Here is a 6577-nt window from a genome sequence, read left to right as displayed (position 1 = left end):
CCCCTTTTTTTTTTTTTTTTTTTTTTTTTTTTTTTTCAAACGCGTGATAGTCCGTTGTTTCGGTTCACGAAATGACACGACGCAACGCACGGAACGACTGCCGTTTCTTTTAATATGTCAATACATACGTATGTGCATGTATAGGTAACTACGTGTTTCGAAATTGATATGTCGCGGGAACCGACGCAATTATTTCGCGCTCGAAACGACGATACGCATAGTTCGACGCATGCTGTCGATCCTTTAACGATTTGGATCATCGAGGAGGATGAAATTGTATCGTTGAACTCGATCGTGGGGTGATTCTCGGTGTGCCGTGTTTCGTGAACTCTTGCGCGGACTCGATTTATGTTAGTTCACAGGAACCGAAAGTAATCATCCGAATTCGTCCGTTTGTTCGAAATAAATGGGTTTCGTTGCCGTACAAAAGTATCGTTTGATCAATCTACGCGACGTTTTCAATTTCGTACAGCCAAAGAACCGCGCGAAATTAGCAAATTGATTTCCGATGCTCGGCGGGGTTTGCTTGTCGTTCCAACAAAGAGGGCTCGCGGAACCCGATTAATTTCGAAATGCAAACGGTGTTATATACGCAGGGCGTAACCAACTCAGCTCGTCGTTGTATGCTTGTACCGTGCACTTGAGTCGCTTTTCTCGTGGTTTTTTTTATACGTGCCGCGTTTTCTCCTTTCTTTTCGCCGGCGCAGCGCGTCGTACTGGCATTTTCCAGAGCTTTCTAACGGAGCTGTTTGGCGTTCTTTGTAACGCGAGCCGTTCTCAAAAATAGATTAACATCGTGACCGTATGCCGCCGCCGCAGAATATGGAACTAACGTGCCGCGCAAAAATAGTGCGAAAATAAACTCTGTTTACCGCTCACTTTGCCTATCGCCGTTTCGCTCACGTTTGCCTCGATAGAAAATAATCGTTCGAACGCGATGGTAACGAAGACTTTGATCGTGTACAATTTCACTAATATTCCCGGGATTTTGCTGAACGTTCTCAAATTCCTTGACCTCGGTGAACGTGTGATTTTGTAATTAACAGTGTATGTTTCAAAGAAAGAATTAGTCTAGTCGAACCACTTGGTTTTATAGCATTCGACACTTAGGTCGTTGAAATCGTATAAAGGTCAGAGGACGAATGTCTATTTAACGCTCGCACGACATCGACGCGACGTGGATGGGCAGGAAGGCGGGAGTGACCGAGGATCGCACGCAAACAATTAGCGGTGAAAAATTAATCATCGCCTGACCAAGCCCATTAGGACGTATTAATAATACTAATTAACCTAATCGACCGAGTCTAGGATCGATACTTCGGGTTTTCTATTTAACGATGATAAACACGACCCGTCCGTTAGCGGACTAATTAACGGATTGCTGTCACTTATAAACAGGCCGCAAAACGAGTCTGGCACGACCGAATATCGTTTGCCGTAAATATTATTGTAAATTCCCGCGAATACCGGCAGAAGACCTCGTCACGGCCGTATCTGCGAACACACTCGCTGCTCGAGTCGCAATATTTCATCGAGGAAAACGGATAATCGCGAATACGTATAAATCAAAAGCTACTTCGGACGATCGATCCTCCTCTGTTTTCGTTCGAAGCCGATTCGACGCGTTAGTTTTCTTCAGGATGCGAAAAAATTGGGCGACAACAATCAGTACGGAGGGAAGTACATACATGTATACGTATCGGGTACCGGGAAATGTTCTGGATGTGTGTATCGAAAGTATCAGACACGACACAGCAATCGCATGGTAAACAGGAAATCGGTGTAAAATGATGGCGATCGGTGTCAGTACGCCTGTGCAGACCGATAAGCCCTGGCTTGCCTACGTAATTCCACCGAATATTGGAATTTTCAATTTGGGTCGCGAAGACGATGCGACCGACGTCGTTGTCGTTGTCGTCGACGTCGTAGCCGTCGCCACTCCATACAATCTGAATCTGTTTGCCCTGCTATCCGTTTGCGCAAGAAAGTATAGCATGTTTACCATGGTAGGTGGAGGCGCTTAGAGACTGCATTCTTATCTGTACAGTGGAAAATGACTCACGCATCTGTAATTCCCATTTGTATTAAGCTCGAGGTGCGCGTGTTCCGATTTCAACGAAATGAGAAAAGGATACGGAACGCTGACAAAATATTTGTCAATGATAAAGCCGTAGTGATAACGGCTGGCTGGTAACAGGGTGCGTCAACATTGGTATGTAGACTATATGTATAGGTACATGTATGTATGAACTAAATTTCCAATTCGAGTCTGATTTTTATGTTCCGTGAAAACAATATCTACAAATTGAAGATTTTATCGTCGTTATAATTCGCCACTCAAAGATAAGATATCGTTGATTAAGGGAGCATGTGATCGTTACGTCCGTGGAACCAGCTTACGAATCTCTAGGTGTTACGTAACATTGGAAAAAATGTGATGCAACGAAACCGGACCGTATTCTGCGTATGTCTCTCTGAATACCTGAACCGGAAGTATCCATTCATAGTTATAAATTCTACTTTGTACCGCTTCGATCGCAATTCTCGGAAGGATATTGAACCTAGATATGTTGGCATCTGTAATCGTTATGCTCACGTACTCGCAATATTTGCTGTCGGAAAGGACTGCTGCCTGATCCTGACTAAGCAAACACGTCGGGAGTCGGGTCCGGTTGCACGGTGAATTTTTTAACTGGTCTTTCACTCATTTTCATCGGGACACCTCGCGACTCGTTAAAGAGATTTAGTTTCACAAAAGAAACTCGTTCCGAGGCAATCTTTCCATCGAACGGAGTTGTATTTGAGATCGAAGTTGTATTTAGAAAAATCGAATGGGATCGAGTCCATCGGTAGGAAATATTTACCGTTGAGTTTGCACTTCGCCCGCGCTTCGTGCGAATCATTTATCTTTCGATGCCGATATCCTCGTATCGTTTAATGTACTCGCATGGAATGCGTACACAATGTATCACGAACGTATTCGAACGAAGGCGATTGCATTCTCTGCTCGACGGTGTACCCGGTGTTTTCAAAATATTATTCTACCTGTAACGAGAGAATAGGTATATACGGTCGGGATTGGTAAATCGAAACATTCGCGATCGTTTTGATCCTGTGTAGATACACACACACACACACACACACACACGTGTCGACTCGTGTTCAAAGTAAACGTATTATTGGTCTTGTCTATATTAACTGTCCCTGCAATAATATTTCAAACTGCTCGATTTAATTCGTGACCCGGTGTATATCGATTGGTCGGACGAGAATTATTCCTCTCTCCTGGTGCCCTACAAAGTCTGAGGGCGGACTAGTTTCGGAATACGCCTAACTCAGCCGAAACGACTTTAGGATGGCTAGCTCGGAAAAGTTCCACGGTCATTCGCGTAATGGAAACCCTGAACTGCGCCCCGAGAACATAACGAAATCTGAACAATAAGGGGACAACGTGACATTACGAATCTTTTTTGTTCATCGCGTATCACGAGGTACCAACAACTTCTATGGTATCGCATCGCACGGATCAAAAATAGATCCGTGACTACTAACCGCGTTATTATCGTATCAAGACTACTTCGTCATCGGTAGGGTTGCTGACTACACCGCGTTTAGGCCGTGCCTAGTTACGAAGAAGCCTGGTCAGACGTTCAGCACGAACAGTGCACTTTACCTATGTATACGTACACACGGAACATAACGTATGTAAACGCGTATAACATATACCGTCTCGACCTTCCGGAATGTTTTGTCAGGTTGACATTGAACTTCGACTATAATAAAAACGCTGTATTATCGATAGCACGTGGTCTGTCTTGTAAATAAATTGCGCGTTACCGTTAAACGCAGTCGATAGTTAAAGTGACTTTCAGGTCACGGGAAAGAAGGTGTGTATACATTGCGGTTATACATACGTGCTCCACGTTATGTCTGCTGTGTGTACGTATCGATGTCTACTCTGTCCACAGAGAGAGGCAATTCATATATCAGGATGGGTGGTACTGTTGCATTCCACCGTAGGGAATTGATCCATTTAGAACACTTTGCTCGTAATGGTATTGAACAGATTTGCTGCAGTTTGGTATATAATAGCAACACGCTTGTTTTCACTAGAGCGAACCGAAACGGTATACATAGACATATGTAGAGGTGGATACTAAGAGTAACGACCCGGAGCTCCACCCCCGTTTCCTCTTAGCGAGCACGTGTGTCACAGATTTTCTCGAAACAACGTTTGGACAATCCTCCCGGCGTCAGTGAAGATGCCACTGGACGCCACAGATGGCCGAGGGTGTCGTGATTTTCTTCGAAATCTGATCGGAGCTTAGAGTGGAAATTGGAATTTCCGATAGTTTGACTGCAAATGGAAGCCGGATTCGAGCTAGCCCGATTACCATAAGTCAGAGCCGTCCGACCGGCTCAGCGGACTGAACTGGATACCGGCGCGTGTAGGTACCTACTCCGGTAATTCCGCCGGAAATCCGCGCGACTGCAGAAGCGCGGACTATCTAAGCTCGGAAAACGAAGACGACGGCTGCGAGTAATTCAGTTCGCGTAAAAGCGGTTTTCACTTAGGGCTTAGGAAGACGGCTAGAAATACATAGCACCAGTTAGGTATATGTACATACGTACATATGTATATCGATGTCTCTCGTCGAACGAAACACGCAAGTTTTTCCACTGGGAAACAAAGAAAAAGGAACGGTCGCTCGGGGATCGCTTCTCGAAACGGGATAAGCGGTAGCTGGTAATGCGTTTCCAAGGACGACCTCGTCCTATAATTTACAGAGAATTCATTTCTTAAATCGATGATGTATCGATTAAACAAGACTGCGAAAAGTCTGCTCGTGTATGACTCGTATCAGCAAACAGAGGTACGTAACTAAAGAAAGGTGGTACGTGGAAACTCGGAGGCATCCTGTTCCTATTTTTTGAAAATACGAGCTTCGGAAGTGACTGTTCGTCGCGTCGGTGTGACTCGGGCTCTAGCGAGGTCAGTCTCGTCGCGAGCCCAAGGCTCGCCGTCGCGACTGTTCAAACAGCGGAGAACTCCAATGAAACGATGGGGCCGGTGTTGTACCTGATGTACCCTCGGGTAACGTGGTCGACGACCGATTCACCGACAAAACGTCTTCTGTGTGGAATCGATGGCTCGGAAATAAGTCGGCCGGAAGTGTCGTGGTAGGAACGACAGAGAAGAATCTGAATGGGGGCTCTTGGTTACGGAAGTCGAGATACCGCGATTTAAAGCACACGGGGGAAACGTCGAAGATTTCTTTTACTTGAATGAGCACGAAATATTTTTCTTACAGGCTTTTATACGGATCTAGTTTTCATTTCTAAAAGATAGGTACTGTTGGGATATTCGTTGACCGAAAACAACGAGGATCCTTCGCTCGACTATATACATATACATATACATCTATATCTACTGTGACCTCGTTTCCAAATTGCGGCTCATCCTGTATTTCTCCAATTATTTATCCGCCTCTAACAGAAATTTTCAGCGGGTCACCGTTGACTTTGCGAGCGAGTTTAATCGAGCATCGTTTCGCGTTTTCTGGATATTGGAGTCTGAATTTCAGTTCCTATTATTAAGAGTTACTATGCGAATGACACATTTTAGATGACCTTTCAAGCAACTGGATAGCTTCGTCGCGCGAGTCTAAGAATATATAGAACACCGATAGGTAGTTAACACATCGTCAACGATGTAGATTCACAGAATGGTTATATGTAATATCAAACTATGTTTCGGGGAATATATACTACAAATGCTTTGCGACATTATTTACAAAAATGAATAAATGAATAAACGAATAAAGTCAGAAGTCTCTATCCCCATTACTCCTGTGTGGCAAAAAAAAAACGGAAAACCGCTCGCTCGTTTTCCCTCGCGGCCCGATAGTCGATCGGCTAACGCATAAAGTCAACCCTGCACACGTCTGCTGGACCGGAAACGGGTCAGATGAAACCATTGTATCGGGAGTTCGCCCCGTATCGATTCGTCCAAGTAAAATTTGCAAGGTATACCAGCGCTTTCGGAGATAATACGTCGGTGACTGCACGCAATCACGAAATAATAGTTCCCTTTGTCGTTTCGCGAGGTCGAATTCGCACGCAGAAGTCTTTTTCTCGCCAATTTGCCCCACGAATCGTAACTAGGTCCGACGTTCGGTAAGGGAAACAGCTTCAAAGGGAAAAATTTTCCTTTGCTCGGTTTCGAAGTTGGCGTGAACGCGAAAACAAAGGGAAAGTATCGATTTTCCGGGGACGATTTTCTTCGATATTGAAGAGCCGTAACACCGATAACGAGCGAATGATGAGATTATCGATCTACCGAGGCACAATGAGCGAAGTAGGACGAGATTCTCTGTCATCCAACCCCACCTCCAAAAATTCTCCGGTTCCTTCTACCAGGCCGCAACCTCGCGAGGAATTCGCAGTCCGCTCAATTATGGAGCGACCCCACCGAATATTGGGTCAAAGGTCGAGGGGCCTCGAGAATATTAATGCGGAAGGTCGAGTCCCGTTCACTGCTCTAACTAGACACATCGTTTGCCTGTTTCAGAAGCTG

This window comes from Dufourea novaeangliae, unplaced genomic scaffold (assembly GCF_001272555.1).
Source record: "Dufourea novaeangliae isolate 0120121106 unplaced genomic scaffold, ASM127255v1 scaffold379, whole genome shotgun sequence".
NCBI lineage: Eukaryota > Metazoa > Arthropoda > Insecta > Hymenoptera > Halictidae > Dufourea > Dufourea novaeangliae.
The sequence above is the reverse complement of the archived record's forward strand: the minus strand, read 5'-3'. Positions refer to the sequence as shown.